The sequence below is a fragment of the Elephas maximus genome, chromosome 17 (genome assembly GCF_024166365.1).
Source record: "Elephas maximus indicus isolate mEleMax1 chromosome 17, mEleMax1 primary haplotype, whole genome shotgun sequence".
Lineage (NCBI taxonomy): Eukaryota > Metazoa > Chordata > Mammalia > Proboscidea > Elephantidae > Elephas > Elephas maximus.
The window spans coordinates 4,459,697-4,481,342 of NC_064835.1; the positions used below are offsets into that span (position 1 = coordinate 4,459,697).

General features: G+C 42.8%; 1 protein-coding gene across 8 annotated transcripts in view; it reads left to right on the top strand.

The window, feature by feature from the left end:
- Positions 1-21,646, top strand: part of NCAM1 (neural cell adhesion molecule 1) — a 436,293-nt gene that overhangs the window by 87,018 nt on the left and 327,629 nt on the right. The window lies entirely within an intron of this gene.

Sequence of the window (21,646 nt, forward strand, 5' to 3'; positions counted from 1 at the left end):
TTTTGGTTACTTTATGATTACTGTCTTCACTTCTTTAGTTTTCTTTTTTTTCCTTCTTAACATCTGTCTTTCCGAGACAGGAGAATAACAGAAAGAAGTGAAGACCACGTGCCCAACTTCCTGGAATAAGCTCTTGCCTAAAAGTTTTTGAATACATTTAACATATACTGGCCAGCCTAAAGAATGCGATTCTAGTCACCAGAAAAGTCCGGTCTTTGAGATCCTGCCTCGTCAGCCCCATCTCAGGGTATCTGGGTTACCTCTCTGCTCCTGTACTGACCGCTGGGAAAGTCTCGCATTGGAAGCCAGTTCTCGGGGAGTCCTTGTAGTTGTCTCAGTCCCCACAGGGGCTCCCAGCCATGACTCCAATCCTGCTACTCTTGGTAAATGACCTTACCTTCAGTTTGGAACTTTCTTTTTTTAAACTATATTTATTTTGTTGTTGTGAATATACACAGCAAAGTGTACTCAAATTCAACAGTTTCTACATGTACGGTTCAGTGACATTGATTATATTCTTCCAGTTGTACAACCGTTCTCACCCTCCTTTTCTGAGTTGTTCCTCCCCGATCTAATACAAACTGCTTCATGCTTGCTTTCTCTGAGTTCCAATTTCTCGTGCCCTTATCTTTGCTGTCCCTCCAGTCTCAATAGAAGAGGCATCTGTCTTCCTCTTCAAGGCTCAGCTCTCCACGGGGGCCCTCTGTCCCACTCCTCAGTAAGGCTGATCCATCAAGTGTCTCTCACTCATCTGTTTCTTCCTCTCCCTTGGCTCCACCCTTCTGCTCTCCAGCAGTCTGTGTCTCATCATCCCATAACACAGGCCCTTATCAACTCCACAGCTTCCTGACATGATCTTTCCCTTCCTCACCCTGTGGCCTCTGCTCTCCTACTCATTCTTTTTTATCTTTTGGTGGCATTGTGGTTAAGTGTTCGGCAGCTAACCAAAAGGTTGACAGTTCGAATCTACCAGCCACTCCTTGGAAACCATATGGGGCAGTTCTGCTCTGTCCTATAGGGTCGCTACGTGTCTGAATTGACTCGACAGCAACAAGTTTTCGGTTTTTGTCCCCACAACTTTACTGATGCATTTTCTCCAAGGTCATTTATGACTTCTGAATCCCCACGTTCTTTAACTATTTTAGAGCCCATTCTCCTTGCCTACTCACATAATTTGGCATTTCTGACCACCTTTTCTTTCCAGAAGCCTCTTGTTCTTAAGCTCTTTCTCATTATCACAGTCCTTATGATCCTTCTCATCCTACCCTGCTAAGTACCCCCCACCCCACCCCTACTCCTGCCTCAAATCTTTAGAGGAAATTGATACTATCTAGATATCTTTCTTTACCTTTTTGCACATCGCTATATGCCCCAGGGGAAACTCTGGTGGTGTAGTGGTTAAGTGCTAATGCTGCTAACCAAAAGGTCGGTAGTTTGACCAGGTGCTCCTTGGAAACTCTGTGGGGTAGCTCTACTCTGTCCTGTAGGGTCGCTATGAATTGGAGTCAACTCGAGGGCAATGGGTTTTCTTTGTTTTATATGACCCAGGGTTACCTGCATTTAAATTAGAAAACTATAGGTTTAAATATTTGTCTAAAGCCAAGTAATTAGTAAGTAGTAGAGTTAGGCTGGTGCCCTGGTGGTACAATGGTTAAGAGTTCAGCTGCTAACCAAAAGGTTAGCAGTTCAAACCCACCAGCTGCTCCTTGGAAACTCTGTGGGGGCAGTTCTACTCTGTCCCGTAGGGTCAGCAGGAGTAGGAATCAACTTGGTGGCAATGAGTTGTTGTAGAGACAGGCTAGCGCCTGGCTTTCCTGACTTCAAGCTCAGTTTTTTCTAACACCTACCTTGCTTTCCCAAGAAGACTTTTCTGTTTTTTTTCTTGACTCTTTTCTTTCTTCAGCCCGTAAATGCAGGCATTTGCCTGTGTTTATATCTTAGCTTTTTTTTATTCTGGTTTTTCCTTTAGCCCTTTCCTTTTTCTCGTGTTAAGTCATACTAAATATGACTTCCAAATATTTATCTTTAGCTGGATATCAGTATATCTGTATGTTTGTATATCTGAGTTTTCATCAGGTACTAGCTGGGTGTCGGTATATCTGTATATTTGAATTTTTAGCAGACACCTGCATGCCAGACCAGTGGCTCAGCATTTTAACAACCTCGTCAAATAACATGCCTAAAGTATTTTGAGATTTACAAAGTGCTTCCACCCACGTGGGGCCCTGGTGGTCCAGTGGTTAAGAGCTCAGGCTGCTACCCAAAAGGCCGGGAATTCAGATCCACCAGCCACTCCCTGGAAACCCTATGGGCTAGTTCTACCCTGTCTTATGGGCCCTTATGAGTCAGAATTGACTCGATGGCAGTGAGTTTGGTTTTTTTTGGTTCCACCTACATTAGCTTACTTAATCCTCATTATAATTTAGAGAAGAGGGAATGTTATATGACTTGCTCAAAATGACACACGGAGAAAACAAGAGGCCTAGATCGGCGAATTCAGATCCTTTTGCTCTTTTACTACTCTAGGTTGCCAGGGGGTCTAGTGCAATTATGAAATCACCACTGTCCGTTTTCACTCTTCTCACAAGTAGTAATAAGAAAACGAAAACAACATGCAAACCAGCAGCAGCTCAAACTGCTCCCCTTATCGGTTATGTTGCTATGGGAACTTCTTGGCCACAGGGACCCTGCCTTACTCATCTGAGACCCTTGCCATGCCTGATGTCTGATACATGGAAGGGGATTTGTAAATAAATGTCTGTTGGTTTGAACTGAATTGTTAAGAGCCCAGTTCTTCTCTCATGTACCCAGACTCAAAACCTTAGCATCATCTTTGACTGCTTCCTCTTTCTTCTACCAATAAGTTACATATATAACCCATTGCCCTCAAGTCAGTTTCAACTCATGGTGACCCCCGGTGTTTCAGAGTAGAATTTAACTCCACAGAATTCTCAATGGCTGTAATCTTAGGGAAGTAGATCGTCAGGCCAAATAAGTCCTGTATATTTTTATTTCCTCAGTGCGTGGGGTATTCCCATGCTACTCTCTTTCTGCTTCAGACACACAAACTCAGGTTCTCATCTCCACACCTCCCCTGTGCTGTTGCTGTGGTCTCCTGACTGGTCCCCAGGCTTCCAGCTTCTGGCACCGCTAATGCCAGATCAGATCAGCCTTCATAAAACACAGGTCTCCTCCCGGACTCAGACATTTTCTTTGAGCATGTGGGAATTTTCGAGATTGTGTTGTTCAACTCCCCGCCAAAAAGAAAAAAGAGCCAACATAGCCCCAGGTGACTTGTGCAGGGTGGCTGCTGCTGGTGTGAGTGTATACCGCATATATCACTTACTGCCTCCTGTTGGGGGCTCTTGACTTTGTGTCATTCTGCATTTCATCTCTTCTTCCATCTGACACCTGCAGAACTCTCCAGGGCCTGCCAGCGGAGTCCAGGTTTCTTTGTCCAGCATTGAGACATTCTCCATGACCTACTTCCAACAGGCTCTTCGAATTATCTCTCACTAATCCCCAAATCGATGTTCCGGCTACAAAGTGCTGCTTACCATTCTTTTAACATGCCCACTGCTTTCCTGCCTCCTTGCCTTTTTTAGGTAATTCTCTTTACACAGAATCCTTTCATCACCTTTCATCTTGTACCATCCTTCTCACGAAAGTTTCCCTGATCCTTTCCTAGTTGAAAGGGAACCTTTTCATCTCTGAATGCATACTTACAACATTTTGTGTCTCGACTCTGTCATTTATCATTTGGTCTGCTTTGCATCGTATTGCATTTTGTGAGCATCTTATCTCTTATCTCCTAAGCATCTTTAGAACAAGGGGAGTTGCTGGGTGGCGTAAACAGTTAATGTACTTGGCTGCTAACTGAAAGGTTGGAGGTTTGAGTCCATCCAGAGGTGTCTCAGAAGAAAGGCCTGAAGGTCTGCTTCTGAAAAATCACCCTTTGAAAACCCTGTGGAGCACAATTCTACTCTGACACACATGGGGTCGTCATGACTCAATAGCAACTGGCTTTAGAACAAGGGAGGGCTGTATCTTGTCCACCCTCTGTCCCTTGCCACCCAGCAGAGTATGTTGGCTCAAAATGGGGTCAGTGGCAATTTCGTGACTGGATGGTTGAAAAATGTGACAGAATGTTGGGGGAAAAACCTGACTAGTCTATCAGGAACACAGGACTTCAGTTCAGCCCCTAAAGAACTTTGGGTTTGCCCTCAATCGAGTTGAAATTAGCTTAATTTTTTAAGGTCATAGAGATGGATCCTGGTCCGTGGCAGCTGCTTAGTGCTTGAGTAATGAGACTCCTCCCACCAATGGTGAAGACCAGTCTATTTTCATCATAGTCACCTTCTGTGGCTGGCTCGATGGAATCCTTGGAGAAATGAGGGTTTACATTCTGGGAAATGGTGTTATATTTCACAAATACCTCAGGCAAGATGAGGTGAACAGTCACCTTCAAAGCCGCAAACCTCTAAAAGTTCATGTAAATGCTCATTGATTTGTCTAATTATGGTACATAAATTTACATGGAAATAATATGCCTAACCAAAGGGAAAACTCACTGATTAATATATTTTTTTATATATATAAAACCCTTTGCATCCAGTCGATTCCATAGCGACCCTATAGGACAGAGTAGAACTGCTCCATAGGGTTTTCAAGGAGTGGCTGGTGGATTTGAACTGGTAACATTTTGATTAGCACCTGAACTCTGAACCACTGCACCATCAGGGTTCTGTTGACCTTTGTGTCATGTGTGAAGGATATGTGTGAAAATGCAATAATACTTAATGAATTGTGTAAGATAGGCTGTATTGTTCAGATTTATTTTTGCATTTGGCAAGTGTGAGGTAACATGAACTTGATAGTGTCTGGCAGAGTTTTTTCTGGTCTTCTCCTCCATCCCTTTTACTTGTTTTTATGCGGCAGTGAACTTGCTAAAGGTGAGAGCTTGCATTGTTCTTATCTGTGTAATGATAGAAGATGAAAGGACCTAATTTGCCTTCACCAAAATTTATTGGCCCTAGACACTTTGATCCCAGACTTACATGGCGTCTCTTTGTAACCAATAATTGAACATTTTCATTCATTTTCTGCAGCCATCTCAAGGACCAAATTATCCATAGAAGTTGTACAGTTCAATTTCTAAGCAAACCAATTATTTATTATTTTTTAATCTAGGCCCAAACATAGAATGTAAGTTAATTGTGCTATTTTGGGGTCAGATCCTGGGAAAACCTAGTTTTCAGAGCATAGACAATAGGCCCTAAACAAATAATGCTACTGTATCGGACAGGACTGATTGTGATGGGATTGCCTGAGAAGGAAAAAGGTAAAAGAACAATTGTATCCTTATTCTTAAACAAGGATCAGTGAACGTTTTCTCCAAAGGACCGACTGTAAATGTTTAGGTTTGCAGACCACATAGTCTGTATTGCAACTATTCAGCTCTGATGTTGTAGCACAAAACTAACCATGGACAACATATTAAACAAGTGGATGTAGCTGTGTTCCAATAAAACTTAATGTACAGAGGGCGGAGCCAAGATGGCAGAATAGGCAAATGCTTCCGGCGAGCCCTCTTTACAATGAAGACCCAAAAACACAAGTGAAACGAGTATACTTGTGACAAGCTGGAAGCCCTCAGCTTCAAAGGCAAGCTTAGAAAATGAACTGAGGGGCAGGGGGAGTAAGAGACTGTTCAGAAGCGGAGAGGAGTTACTGGTCATGAATCGCAGGGAGCCCTCAGGCACCATTCCCGGAGCGGGAGCAGTGGTGGGCTGGTACTAGTGTTTGGCCGCAGTTTCCTCAGGGAGAAGCAGCCAGCAACACAGCCCAATCACACTCCTGGAACCTGAGGAGAACGGCGCTCTCGGCAAAAGCTAAGTACTCGTGTATATTTTAATGCACCTTCCCACCAGCAAACCAGCTTCAGTGGCAGAATTCCCTAGGCCTGAGATAGGCACTGTTGAGCACCTAGAGCCATCCTCCCTGCCTTGGGGAGGGGAAAAATTTGCATTTGGGGGAAAAGATAATGTGCTAGCTCCACTAATGGGGGAGCTCAGGACAGAAGCAGCTCCTGTCCAGGCATAAACCGTCTGTGGACTTTGAGCACCTTTCCATTCTGCATGGACCTCTGTGGGCCTATTTTGGGAGAATAGGCCCTTGTTGGCAGACTCCAAGCATTTCAGCTGTGCGGTGGAGAGGTGGGTGTTTGATGTTTGACATTGCTTTGCCTATTAAACAAGGTCTCCACCTACCCACATCAGGGACCTAAGGACTAGTAGCTCCACTCAGGTCACCCAGTCACCCGTGACAGGGGTCCAAACATAACTGGTACCTTCCAGTCCTTACAACTAAAAACGATGGGTGCCCATGATCTGTCTGCAGAGCCCACACACTTGCATGCTCTAGGGAACAGGGATGCCCTTTCCTCAGAGACACTCGGGGGTCGGTTCTCAGCCCCCTGCTTTGTTCAGCATGTGACCCCCCTGCTGCAATAAGATACCGGTATATATGCCAATCACCCCTGCCCCTCTAAGACTGTGGGGCAGAGCCTGCACCACACACTTCATATCAGCTACCTAGAAACCTGAGTTGAATTCATACAAGAAAATTGAATGGACTCCTAGACTGATATACCTGATAACAGCTCTAGCCATCTGTGGACAGGATGTCGGAGCTCCAAAGGTGAAAATAATTAAGCTAGCTCACTCGAGCAACCCATAGGGGTATACCAAAACAAAACAAAGCAAGCAGCTACAACACAGTAAGCAAGCGTAAACTAATACAATAACTTATAGATGGCTCAGAGACAACAGTCAATGTCAAGTCACATAAAGAAACAGACCATGATCACCTCAACAGGCTCTCAAAACAAAGAATCAAGGGATATTCTAGATGAAAGTGCAGTCCTGTAATTACCAGATGCGGAATACAAAAGTTTAATATACAGAACCCTTTAAAAGACATCAGGAAGAAAATGAGGCAATACGCAGAACAAGCCAAGGAACACACAGATAAAGCAACTGAAGAAATTAGAAAGATTATTCAGGAACATAATGAAAAGTTTAATAAGCTGGAAAAATTCATAGACAGGCAGCAATCAGAAATTCAGAAGATTAACAATAAAATTACAGAAGTACACAACTCAGTAGAAAGTCAGAGGAGCAGAATTGAGCAAGTAGAAGCCAGAATTTCTGAACTTGAAGATAAATCACTTGGCACTAATATATTTGAAGAAAAATCAGGTAAAAGAATTAAAAAAACTGAAGAAATCTTAAGAATCATGTGGGACTCTATCAAGAGAAATAACCTACGAGTGATTGGAGTACCAAAACAGGGAGGGATAATAGAAAATACAGAGAAAATTGTTGAAGATTTGTTGGCAGAAGACTTCCCTGATATAGTGAAAGATGAGAAGATAATCTATCGAAGATGCTCATCGAACTCCACGTAAGGTAGATGTAAAAGACTTATACAAAGAAAACTACAGCACACTTCTGCAAGAAACCAAAAGAGACTTACATAAGTGGAAAAACATACTGTGCTCATGGATAGGAAGACTTAACATTATAAAAATATCTATTCTACCAAAAGCGATCTATACATTTAATGCAATTCTGATCCAAATTCCAAAGACATTCTTTAATGAGATGGAGAAACAAATCATCAACTTCATATAGAAGGGAAAGAGGACGCGGATAAATAAGGCATTACTGAAAAAGAAAAACAAAGTGGGAGGCCTTACTTTACCTGATTTTAGAACGTATTATACCGCCACAGTAGTCAAAACAGAGCATGGTATTGGTACAACAGATATATAGACCAATGGAACAGAATTGAGAATCCAGACATAAATCCATCCAGATATGAGCAGTTGATATTTGACAAAGGCCCAAAACAGTTATATAGGAAAAAGAAAGCCTTTAACAAATGGTGCTGGCATAACTGGATATCCATCTGCAAAAAAAAAAAAAAAAAAAAAGAAACAAGACCCATACCTCCCTCCATGCAGAAAAACGAGCTCAAAATGGATCAAAGACGTAAATATAAAATCTAAAACGATAAAGATCATGGAAGAAAAAATAGGGACAATGTTAGGATCCCTAATACATGACATAAACAGTATAGGAAACATTATTAAGAATGTAGAAGGAAAAGTAGATAACTGGGAGCTCCTAAAAATCAAACACCTATGCTCATCCAAGCACTTCACCAAAAGATTAAAAAGACTACCTACAGACGGGGAAAAAGTTTTTAGGTATGACATTTCAGATCAGTGTCTGATCTCTAAAATCTGCATGATACTGCAAAAACTCAACTACAAAAAGACAACCCTTATAAAAAATGGGCAAAGGATATGAATAGACACCTCACCAAAGAAGACATTCAGGTAGCTAACAGATGTATGAGGAAGTGTTCACCACGATTAGCCATTAGAGAAATGGAGATCAAAACTACAATGAGATTTCATCTTACTCCAATAAGGCAGGCATGAATCCAAAAAAACACAAAATAATAAATGTTGGAGAGGCTGTGGAGAGATTGCAACACTTATATACTGCTGGTAGGAATGTCAAATGGTACAGCCACTTTGGAAATCGATTTGGCGCTTCCTTAAAAAGCTAGAAATAGAACTACTGTAGGATCCAGCAATCCCACTCCTTGGAATATAAAAAAGAGCCTTTACACGAACAGATATACGCACACCCATGTTTACTGCACCACTGTTTACAATAGCAAAAAGATGGAAGCAACCAAGGTGCCCATCAACAGATGAATGGATAAATAAATTATGGTGTAGTCACACAATGGAATACTACGCATCGATAAAGGACAGTGAGGAATCTGTGAAACATTTCATAGCATGGAGGAACCTGGTAGGCATTATGCTGAGTGAAATTAGTCAGCTGCAAAAGGCCAGATATTGTATAAGACCACTATTACAAGAAGTCAAGTAAAAGTTTAAGCTGAGAAGAAAACATTCTTTTGTGGTTATGAGAGGAGGGAGGTTGGGAGGGTGGGAGGGGGTATTCAGTAATTAGTTGGTAGATAAGAACTACTTTAGGTGAAGGGAAAAACAACACACAATACAGGGGAGGTCAGCACGACTGGACTAAACCAAAAGCAAAGAAGTTTCCTGAATTAACTGAATGCTTCGAAGGCCAGTGTAGCAGGGGCAGGGGTTTGGGGACCATGATTTCAGGGGACATATAAGTCAACTGGCATAATAAAATCTATTAAGAAAACATTCTGCATCCCACTTTGAAGAGTGGCATCTGGGGTCTTAAACGGTAGCAAGCAGCCATCTAAGATGCATGAATTGGTCTCAACCCACCTGGATCAAAGGAGAATGAAGAACACCAAAGACACAAGGTAATTATGAGCCCAAGACACAGGAAGGGCCACATGAACTAGAGACTACATCATCCTGAGACCAGAAGAACTAGATGGTGTCTGGCTGCAATTGATGACTGCCCTGACAGGGAACAGAACAGAGAACCCCTGAGTCAGTGGGAGAGCAGTGGGATGCAGACCCCAAATTCTCATAAAAAGACCAGACTTAATGGCCTGACTGAGACTAGAAGGACTCCTGTGGCCATGGCCCCCAGACCCCTTCTGTTGGCCCAGGACAGGAACCATTCCTGAAGCCAACTCTTCAGACATGGATTGGACTGGACAGTGGGTTGGAGACGGATGCTGGTGAGGAGTGAGTTTCTTGGATCAAGTGGACTTTTGAGACTATGTTGGCATCTGCTGCCTGGAGGGGAGATGAGAGGATGGAGGGAGTAGAAGCTGGCGAAATGGACACGAAAAGAGAGAGTGGAGGGAGAGAGCAGACTGTCTCATTAGGGCGAGAGTAATTGGGAGTATGTAGCAAGGTGTATATAAGTTTTTATGTGAGAGACTGACTTGATTTGTAAACTTTCACTTAAAGTACAATAAAAATGATTAAAAAAAAACCTTTATGTACTAAAACAGTTGGTGGGCCAGATTTCACCTGTGGGCTATAGATTGGTTACACGTATTCTTTTTTTTTTTTTTTCAATTAATTTTTATTGTGCTGTAAGTGTAAGTTTACAAATCAGGTCAGTCTCTCATACAAAAGTTTACATACACCTTGCTGTACACTCCTAATTGCTTTCCCTCCAATGAGACAGCACAGGTCTTCCCTCTACTGTCTCTCTTCAGGACCATTTGGATAGCTTCTGACCCCCTCTGCTCTCTCATCTCTCCTCCAGACAGGAGATGTCAACATAGTCTCCTGTATACACTTGATCGAAGAAGCTCGTTCTTCACCAGTATCATTTTCATCCCCTATTCCAGTCCAATCCCTGTCTGAAGAGTTGGCCTTGGGAATGGTTCCCGTCCTGGGGAGCATGGCTTCTGGGATCGCTGCAGTCCCAGTCTGACTATTAAGTCTGGTCTTTTTACGAGAATTTGGGGTCTGCATCCTACCGCTCTCCTGCTCCGTCAGGGTTTCTCTGTTGGGTTTCTTGTCAGGGCAGTTATCGGTTGTGTCTGTGCACCATCTATTTCTTCTGGTCTCAGGCTGATGTAGTCTCTGGTTTATGTGGTCCTTTCTGCCTCTTAGGCTCATAATTACCTTGTGTCTTTGGTGTTCTTCAGTCTTCCTTGCTCCAGGTGGGTTGAGACCGATGAATGCATCTTAGATGGCCACTTGCTAGCATTTAAGACCCCAGACGCCACTCTCCAAAGTGGGATGCAGGATGTTTTCTTAATAGATTTTATTATGCCAATTGACTTGTACACTTATTCTTAAATTTAAAACCATGTACACTTATTCTTAAATTTAAAACACATTGCTCTGTCATATACGTATGTAAAGTAATTTCTGTTTAGAATTATTATTTGTACATTGGATAATTCCAGTGTATTTATAAAGTAACAAAACCAACAATGGATTTTAGATTTTATTTCTCCATTTTACAAAACTATTGGTAACCCTTGCTTTGTTATAATTTTTTTTGTTCGTTCAGAAAATGAAAATGTTTTTATGTCATTATTGATCACAACTTTTTCCCCTCTTTTTTTTTTTTTTTTCTCCCTGTTCGTCTCTTCTGGTTGCAATAATATTTCTGGATGGTTTGGCTGTTGTATTCCTACTCGTAATATTCTGTGCTACAACAGGTAAGACGTTTTCTTTCATTTTGAATTATGACTCTGCTTAATGTTATAAAAATTAAGCTGAAGGCCTTGCTTTTAATTTTAATGTTCAAGGAAATAGCATGGAATAGAATTTCCATAAATTTGTTTTAAATTGTTTTCCACGACAAGCAAATAGTCATCAGTACAGAATATAGGGTGAGCTAGATTCCAGTGAACTCTGGAATATCCTTTTGATAAAACATTGTTTAAACTTTATATGCAATTTAAAAATAGACGAATGAAGAAAACCAGTGACACAAGGGAAAGATTAGTCTAAATGACTGATGGACCACAAATACCACAGACTCCACTAGACTGAGTCCAGCAGAACTAGATGGTGCCTGGCTACCACCACTGACTGCTCTGGCAGGGATCACAATAGGGGATCCTGGACAGAGCTGGAGAAAAATGTAGAACAAAATTCTGACTCACACACACACACACACACACACACACAAAACCAGATTTACTGATCTGACAGAGACTGGAGAAACCCTGAGAGTGTGGCCCCTGGACATCCTTTTAGCTCAGTAATAAAGCCACTCCTGAAGTTCACCCTTCGGCCGATGATTAGGCAGGACTATAAAACAAAATGAGACTAAAGGGGCACACCAGCCCAGGCTCAAGGACTAGAAGGTAAGAGAGGACAGGAAAGCTCAAGAAGGAAGAGTGTTGACATGTTGTGGGGTTAGTAACCAATGTCACAAAACAATATGTGTACTAATTGTTTAATGAGAAGCTAGTTTGTTCTGTAAACTTTCATCTAAAGTACAACAAAAAAAATAGATTCAGTATAACACCGTCTTCTTATTGTCGTGGTTCTCAAAGTGGATTTAAGGCTATCATAAACCCATACGTGCCTTTGTTATGTGTGTTAACGTGATTATGTACAAAAAGAAAAACACAAAGCTCACAGATGAGGAAGGCAAGGAGGAAGTGTTTCTTTGTGTGGTGACTTTGGAGCTATACTAGTATTTTTTGTGAAGCCAGGGGAGTAACTGTATAATGAAATGACCTTTTGGTTATGTAAAAACTTTCCTCAGATTTGTTATGACTACTTTATCAATTGTATACATCAATATGACAGGAGAGTATAAGGAAAGAAGGGATAAACATCCTAAGTCTCTTCTTGTCATGACATTTTATTATGTCTTTATAACAAACTTTATGCTTTGTTTCTCCCCTATTTAAACAACAATAACAACACTTGGAACCTCTCTGGAGTGGGGTCTGCCTGTTCCTGCATTCCTTCCTGCAGCCTGGGTGTGGCTCAGTGATCAGGTGATCTGGAGACCGACCTTCCCACCGTCTCCAAGCATGTGACTCCCCTCCATCCTTCCTACATTTCACCAAGAAGAGAAAGCCCTCTGAGAAGGGCTCCATCATCTTCTCTTCTCTCCATGGCCACTTAATCCATTTTCCTCTTTCTAATTTCAGGATGAAAAAATTTTTTTTTCAGAAGCTGAGCTTGGGGTTTGTTTCTACCTCTTCTCACTTCCTGTGGGACTTTGCTTGACCAGTTAAACCTCTCCATCTTTTCTTCTCCCGTGCATCTTTTAATTCAGCAAAAGGATTACCCAGGCCTGAGAGAAACAGAGACAAAGCTTTCCTCCATTTTGTTCATCTCTCCTTCTTTTCCTCATCTGATTTCTCTAAAGAGTGCTATGCATTCATCAGCTCCATTTTCTGTCACTCGTAACTTCCTACCAGCAACACTACCTTTCTCTTGAAATCATATCTCTGAAGCCCCTAGTGAAGTCCTCCTCAGTCACTGAATTCCGTGGCCCCTTTGCAGGCCCTATTGGCATCATCTTTCTGCAGCGTCTACTATTCCCTTTTGTCCTCTGGCTTTCCTTACCCTGACCTACTCTGGTTGGCTGTCTCCCTTTCTGACCACACTTTTCTTCTCCTCAGGCTCCTTTGCTTGCCCTCACTTCCTGAACGTGCATGTTTTTGAAAGCTCTGTGTCTGATCTTTCTCGATCTCCCTTGGAAAGCCTGTCTCAGCTTCAGGATGTCCATCTGTGTAGATCCCCAAGTCTCTCTCTAGCCCTGGTCTCTCATCTGCATGTCAGTCCACGTTTCCAGAGCTACACGTCATGCGTCACATCTTAAAAAAAAACCCATCGCTGTCCAGTCGATTCCGACTCATAGCGACCCTATAGGACAGAGTAGAACTGCCCCCATAAGGTTTCAAGGAGCACCTGGTGGATTCAAACTGTCGACCTCTCGGTTAGCAGCCATAGCTTTTAACCATTATGCCACCTGGGCCCCTGCTTCACATCTAGTATGCCCCAAACGGCATCTGTTTTCTTCCCTCTTCCTTTTAAGGCTGTCATCATTCTTTTGGTCTAGAAACCTTTTAGCCTCTTTTCTCTTCCCTCTCTTGTTGCATCTAATCACTTGAGAAGACGTCAGACCTCTGCCCTAACCATTCTTATTATGTTATTTTCCTACGCCCGCTGTAACAACGTACCACAGATGGGGTGGCTTAAAACATAAAAAATTTATTCTCTCAGTTCTGGAGGTTAGAAGTCCGAAATCAAGGTGTAGGCAGAGCCGTGCTCTTTCTGAAGGCTTTAGGGGAAAGATTTCCCTTTGTCTCTTCCTAGCTTTTTGTAGTTTTGGAAATCCTTGGTGTTCCTTGGCTTGTTGGATGCATCACTCCAACCTCTGCCTCCATCTTCACATGGTTGTCTTCCATCTTTGCCTACCTCTGTGTCTCTTCTCTTCTGTTTATAAGGACATGATCGTATTGCACTAGGGCACACCCTACTCCAGTATGACCTCTTGTTAAAAACAAAACAAAAGAAAAAAAACAGCCCATTGCCTTTGAGTCAAATCAGACTCATGGTGTCTCTATGTGTGCAGAGTAGAACTGCGCTCCATAGGGTTTTCAATGGCTGTAGATCTCCAAGCTTTTCTCTCACAGTGTTGCTGGGTGTTTTCGAACCGCCAGTTAGTAGCCGAGTTCAAATACTTTGTGCCGACCAGGGACCTATGACCTCATATTAACTTTATATCTACAAAGGCACTATTTCCAAATAAGGTCACAGTCACAGGTACCAAGGGATGGACATGAACATATCTTTTAAGAGGACGCAAATAAATGCCTAACACACTCATTGTGGAATCACTACCACCCCCTTCCTGGGGGCTCCCGTTGTACCTGCTGCCAGCAGATTAATCATCATAAAGCATCAGTCTTCATTGTCTCCTCCTTGTTTATTGATAACAAGTTTAAAGTACTTTGAACAGTACCAGACACATGGTAGGTGCTCAGTAAAAGTCTGTACTTTCCCTCCTCTTTCTTCTTATCTTTATCTGTGTTCTCAAATTCTTATTTTGACATTTAAAGCCTTCCATGATCTGGTCCAACCTACTTGTCTACTTTATTCTTCACCCTTCTTTTATGTATTTTCTTCTTTCCTTTTCCTGCCCTCACTCCCTCCCTTCCTTCCACCGTTATGCACTGATTACATTCTTGGGTGTACCAAGGAAGGAAGCTAAAACAATGAATAAGACATGGTCCCTGCCCTTGAGGAGCACTCAGCCTAATAGGGAGCACAGCTGCTTGAGCAGGAAAGTGGCGCACATTATGACTGAGTCTATAATAGTGTAACAGGGTACCTGGTGGTCCTTTTTTTTTTTTTTTTTCTCTTTTCCTGGCATTATAGCTTAGGACCAAAGCTGAGGACACAGGCATTGAGAGCCCCACATTCTAATGCCAACTACCAACAATTGGGCCAGACCCCTCCTACCAGGGCTACCATGAGGCAGGAGAACTGCCCCAACTGTATCTTCCTGAGAGAGGGGACTTGGAGTCACTGGTGTCTTTGACCTCGGAGAAGACAGGGTTCCTGGTCCTCCAAGCCAAGCGCAGGGTGGGGAGACTCTGGGAGAATCAGTTTTCTGCTTGTAAAAGGGGAGAATGGCATCCGAATGCACGATGAGCTTCTGAGCACACAGACCCTCCATGGTGTGGCCACACTCCATGGAGTGAAGTGGAGCAGAACAGAAGACATTGAGAGTTCTGGGGGAGCAGGGCCTGTACCCCCTTAAGGTGGGAGCCCACCTGAACAGAGAGACCATTGTCTGTTGCTTTTCTGGAGACCGTTGAGTGCGGCGAGCTTGCTGGAGATCTTTACGCTAGCAGGTGAGAAGAGACTACATCACAGAGTTCCTGGGAGAAAGGTGGAGGTGGAGTCCCCACTCCAGTTCCCTGCAGTTCTTGGAGAGTGTGGAAGCAGGTCTCTGTGCTCCCCTCCCCGGCTCCTTGTAAAGGAAGATGGGTAGACTAGAGCCAGGTACGGTAGATATGCGGCCAGATGAAGGGACATCCAGCCTTGGAGAGAGGGTGGAGTTCATGGGAGGGGTGGGACTTTAGGGAGATGTTACTGTGTGCTGTCCAGTGGATTATGACTCATCGCAACCCTATATGACAGAGTAGAACTGCCCATAGGGTTTCCTAGGCTGAAATCTTTATGGGAGTAGATTGCCAGGTTTTTTCTCCTGATGAGGGAGCAACTGGTGGATTTGAACTGCTGACCTTTCGGTTAGCAGCCCAATGTTAAACCATTGTGCAACCAAGGCTCCTGTTGTAGGGCATAAATAATCGACTGCAGTCAATAAAATCCATTTAGCTAAATGAAACAAGGCTATGCTGGAGAAACTAGAGATCTACTAACTCTGAATAATTTTCTCCCCCAAATCAGAATACAGGCAAGGAGAACATTCTCTGGTTCTTCCCTTTCTACCTGCTGTTTTCCACACTCTTCCGTATCAGGCAATTATCCCAACAAGTTTGGACTGTATAACTTCTCGATTCCAACTCATAGTGACCTTATAGGACAGAGTAGAACTGCCCCATAGGGTTTCTAAGGCTGTAAATCTTTACAGACCAGACTGCTCTAGGGGAGATAAGAAATTAATTTGTTTCTAGTTATTTGTTTCATTGGGCCAGTGCTTACTACACATAGACACACACACACACACACACAGACACACACGTGTGTACATGCACACATGCATGCACAAAGGCTGTAAAATGTGATCCGTAGAACCTAGTAATGAAACATCCGTTTGCGAACTTTTTCCCACTTTTATTTCTAGGGAGTAGCAGACTGGCAAATTTTTGTGTTAAAATGTGCCCCGCTTTTTTTAAAAAATAATTATTCTATTTTTTGTTGTTGAGAATACACATAGCAAAACATTATATTGATTAAGGGTAGGTAGGGTTGCAGAGCTGATTAATGTAATTGCTGTCGCTAAGTTGTGCACTTGTAAAAAGTTGAATTGGCAAAAGTTGTGTGAAGATGTCCCCAGTTTTAGTATATTTCTCAAATACCTATGCAATAAAGATACATGTTCTTATGAGAGGAAGATGATAGCTTATTTTTGTATGATAAGTGTTTCCCTAGGAAAAAGTTACTGAGAAGGAAGCTTTATCCCCCTCCCGTTATGAAAACCCACATTGGCTGGCTCCCTTGGCCGCAGTGGTTTTCTTGGGCAGAAAGTGAGGGTGCCCATCTTCAGGGAGTAGGAGATGACTGTAAAATCATTGTGGGATTGTTAGAACCTCTGGCAAGGACGTTCCAGTGGGTCACAACAGGCTTCAGCAACTCAGCTGGCAGGTGAGAGAGCACCTACTGGGAAAGGAATAGTGGTGGAGGAAGGAAGTGCACCAGACAGCCAGTGCCCTGGGAGAGGCAATTCCCTTCCTGCTTTCCTCTCTACTACAGCCCCCTGGGAGCTGCCTTCTCAGTGCTCACCAGAGGCTCACACGCACTGTGACTGCAAAATGTCTGTAAGCCAATAGAACAACACTGGAGCATTAACTGAAGCTCTGAAATACCATCACACGTTATTTATACCTCCTGATACAAATATATGTGTGTATCACAAATGAATTTAAATGAGAGAATATTTCTCCCTTCCCACTGATGACACATTCAGACTACATGAATTCTTTTATTTCATCCTGTCTGCTATAAAATAGGCTAACTTACTATAGAAATATGCTTTTATTCTCTTTGAGGTTGAGTGAAGTGGCTCGACTCGAGGAAAATTTTCTTTGAATAAAAGAGTTTTTTTTTTTTTTTTAATTGTCTTTTAACTGTGTTACGTTATCTGCCTATTAGCTTAGGGAATGTTAGAAGTTCTGTCATTTAAAGCTCTGAGGTAAGATGAATAGAGCTACAAATGCTATAGGTGACTTGTGAAAAAAAATGAATTGTGATATATTTCTGAAGACTTACTCTGTCTATCCTTCTAATGGTGTTTGGGGAGAATAATGGGGGAGAGACAGCACAGTGTGATTATTTATCAGGTGAATGCTCGTTAATCCACTAATTTTATTGCTATTAAAGAACCACATATAAAATGACCTATGGGAGACAAATAACAACATTATTGAGAGCTCAGTAGGTGTCAGGTGGAAGCACCTGCCATATTTGACTTTCTTAATCCCATCAATATCATCCCGTTCCACAGAGGAAGAAACCAAAGAGCATAGAGGTTAGGTGATTTGCTTAAAATCACAAATCTAGTAAGGAAGGGGGAGTCCTGGGAGCTGCAAATGGTTAACATGCTCAGTTGGTAACTGACAGGCTGGAGGTTTGAGTCTACCCAGAGGCACCTTGGAAGAAAGACCTCATGATCTACCTCGAAAACATCAGCCATTGAAAACCCTATGGAGCACAGCTCTACTCTGACACACATGGGGTCACCATGAGTTGGAGTCAACTTGACAGCAATTTAAGTAAGAGAGAGAGCCAGGCTTTGAACACGGGCTGGCAAATGCTAGAGCCCATACTCTCAGCCGTCATATTGCATTGCCTGTCCTGGTAGACCAGAGTGCCATTGGCCTGAGGCACACAGAATCTATAACTTTTGCTTAATGTTTACTCACAACTCTGTTTCCTTAGAGTGTATAGATTAATAGGAGCTTGACTCTTTTCAACAGGGAGGCCAAAGATACATGACTAAGAAGAGCCTGTATACAGTCTCAACTGTTTCATGGTAGCAACATAACAGATGGTATTGATGTAGATAAAGATGTGGATAGAGATAGGAGTCCCTGGGTGGTGTAAATGGTCAAGTCCTCGACTACTAACTGAAAGGTTGATGGTTCGGATCCACCTAGAGGTGCCTCAGAAGGCTGGCCTGGCAGTCTGCTTCTGATAGGTTTCAGGGTTCATGCCTTGAAAACCCTTTGCAGCAGTTCTACCTCTGCACACAGGGGGTCCCTATGAGTTGGAATCGACTCACCAGCAAACAACAACATTAGCAGATGCTCGGTGTCCCATGTGCAATGACTCTCCTCCCTGCCTCCCTGCCCCTGGTGGCTACAGATTAACTTTTGGTTTCTATAAAAAAAGAAAAAAAAATTTTTTTTTTATAGAAACCTATTCTAGATATTTCATAAAAGTGGGATCATACAATATTTGTCTTTTTGTGACTGACTTATTGCACTCACCATAATGTTTTCAAGATTCATCAGTATCTTAGCATGTATCAGGACTTGGTTTCTCTTCATGGCTGAATAATATTCCATTATATGCGTGTACCACATTTTGTGTATCCATTCGTCTGTAGACGAACATTTAGGTTGTTTTCATCTTTTGGCTATTGTGAGTAGTGCTGCAATGAACATTGGTGTACATTAGACCTGCTTTTGAGCTCAAGATCCTATGATCATCAGCTCCCAGGCCTTCACCCCAACTTGTGATTTCTGCTGGGCCAGGTTCGTGTTGCTCTTAGGTCATTTCTTCCCTGAAAATCCTTTCCATTTATTTGGAAATGCTTTTGAAATACCTGGGTCAGGGCCAGATGGTAACCTGGCAATGTGATGTCAGATACCTCCCAGACCTAGCAGAGTGCTTTTCACATGTTACAAGTAAATCATAATTAACTGTATCTCTTAATAATGCCTGTAGTTCTACATTTACCTCCACTCTTTCACACAGAGTGAAGATCCTTTTTCCAAATACCCTTTGCAGGGGCTCCCAGGGAAGGGAACATAGAGACTGGAAGTGCTAAAGGTGAATTTTACCCCAGCTTTGGCTTCCTTGGCCATCCTGCCACAGGCCTGCTGTTAACACCCTAAAAGACAGAACGGAGAAATAGCAGGGGCTTAAATGAAGGGCCCCCCACCTTGCACCAGTTTCCTTTGTCTACATTCCCCAGAGGTAGAACTGAAACAGTTACAATCGGTTCCCTTAAAGCTGAACAGATATGTGTCTGTCCTATTGACAAAGAGTATCTGAGGGCCATTCACGTAGCATGTGCTGAAGCAGGTGCAAGAGAAAACTTGATTGAATTAGTTGTTCTTAATGGGACACAAACCCACCATTCTGATGGAAAATCCATTTGATTCAGGCAGTTGGCATGAGTTGGAGATAGTCTGGAACTGACAGTTGTCTCCTTGTGGTTGGTATGGGCGCCTGAGATTCAACCAGTTCTGTTGAATTTTTTTCACTTCTTTCCATTGCTCTATTTTTTGTAAGGGAGAAAGCGTGCGAGAGGCAGAGAGTGATAGAGAGAGAAACAGAGAGAGAGAGTGATACAGAGAAACAGAGAGGGGAGAGACAGAGAGAGAGAAGGAAGAAGACAGAGGCGGGGAAGAGAGAGTGAGAGAGTGATAGAGAAACAAAGAAAGTGGGAGAGAGAGTGACAGAGAGAGAGAAGGAGAAAGGGAGAGACGGGGAAGAGAGAGTGAGAGAGTGATAGAGAAACAAAGAAAGTGGGAGAGAGAGTGACAGAGAGAGAGGGAGAGAGAGAGAAGGAGAAAGGGAGAGACGGGGAAGAGTGAGAGAGTGATAGAGAAAGAAAGTGGGAGAGAGAGTGACAGAGAGAGGGAGAGAGAGAAAAGGAGAAAGGGAGAGACGGGGAAGAGAGAGTAAGAGAGTGATAGAGAAACAAAGAAAGTGGGAGAGAGAGTGACGGAGAGAGAGGGAGAGAGAGAGAAGGAGAAAGAGAGATGGGGGAGAAAAATGAAGCAAAAGCAACAGAGAGAGAGAGAGAGATGGGGGGTGGAGAGAGAGGCAGAGAGTGAGAGTGACAGACAGACAGATAGTGACAGAGACAGAGACAGAGTTTATATGTGATTTGATATGACTTACTTTCCTAGAGTTGAAGCAATAAATAGGTGAATGTTGTCCACACTTAATGGTAGAAAATAAACCAAGGTTAGAAATAAGTTATTTAAGTGCTCAGGGAACGTAGACCAGAAGGAGCCTAAAGATACCTGATCGGGCCCTGATCCAAAATTTTTAACTTCTTTTTTTTTTTCTAAACAGCAACACATAATTTATTATAGAAGGTATAGGAAATTCCACTCTTTCCCCTTAATTCCTCCAAAAGTTGTAGTCAGGTTAAGTCATCCTTCTGCTATTTTCTCTTCTGGGGCAGGATATTGTACCCTAGGCTAATGGGCTTCTAGGGAAATTATTTTCATATTGTCTCAACCCCAACTCATGGTAATAAAGATATTTTATATCATGTTCCAGTATAAACACACACACACACACACAAACCCATGGCCATCAAGTCAATTCCGACTCATAGTGACCCCATAGGACACAGTAGAACTGCCCCATAGAGTTTTCAAGGAGTTTCCTGGTAGATTTGAACTGCTGACCTTTTGGTTAGCAGCCATAGCTTTCAACCACTATGCCACCATGTACTGCCAAAAGAACAAACAAATAAAGAAGTACAACCATAATGCTCCTTAGGAGCAAGGATGGAGAGACTGCATCTTTCGTACTTCGGACATGTTGTCAGGAGGGATCAGTCCCTGGAGAAGGACATCATGCTTGGTAAAGTACACGGTCAGCGGATAAGACGAAGACCCTCAACAAGATGGATTGACACAGTGGCTGCAACAGTGAGTTCAAACATAGCAATGATTGTGAGCATGGTGCAAGACAGGGCAGCATTTCATTCTGTGGTACATAGGGTTGCTGTGAGTCGAAACTGACTCAGCGGCACCTAACAACAAGTATACACAAACACACAAATAACTGAAACAAAAATTTCATGAAATCATTTTGTTATTGTATTTTTTAAAATAATTTTTATTGTGCTTTAAATGAAAGTTTACAAATCAAGTCAGTCTCTCACATAAAAACTTATATACACCTTGCTACATACTCCCAATTACTCTCCTCATACAGCCTGCTCCCTCCCTCCACTCTCTCTTTTCCTATCCATTTCCCCAGCTTCTAATCCCCTCTACCCTCTCATCTCCCATCCAGGCAGGAGATACCAACATAGTCTCAAGTGTCCACCTGATCCAAGAGCCTCACTCCTCACCAGCATCCCTCTCCAACCCATTGTCCAGTCCAATCCATGTCTGAAGAGTTGGCTTCGGGAATGGTTCCTGTCCTGGGCCAACAGAAGGTCTGGGGGCCATGACCACCGGGGTCCTTCTAGTCTCAGTCAGACCATTAAATCTGGTCTTGTTA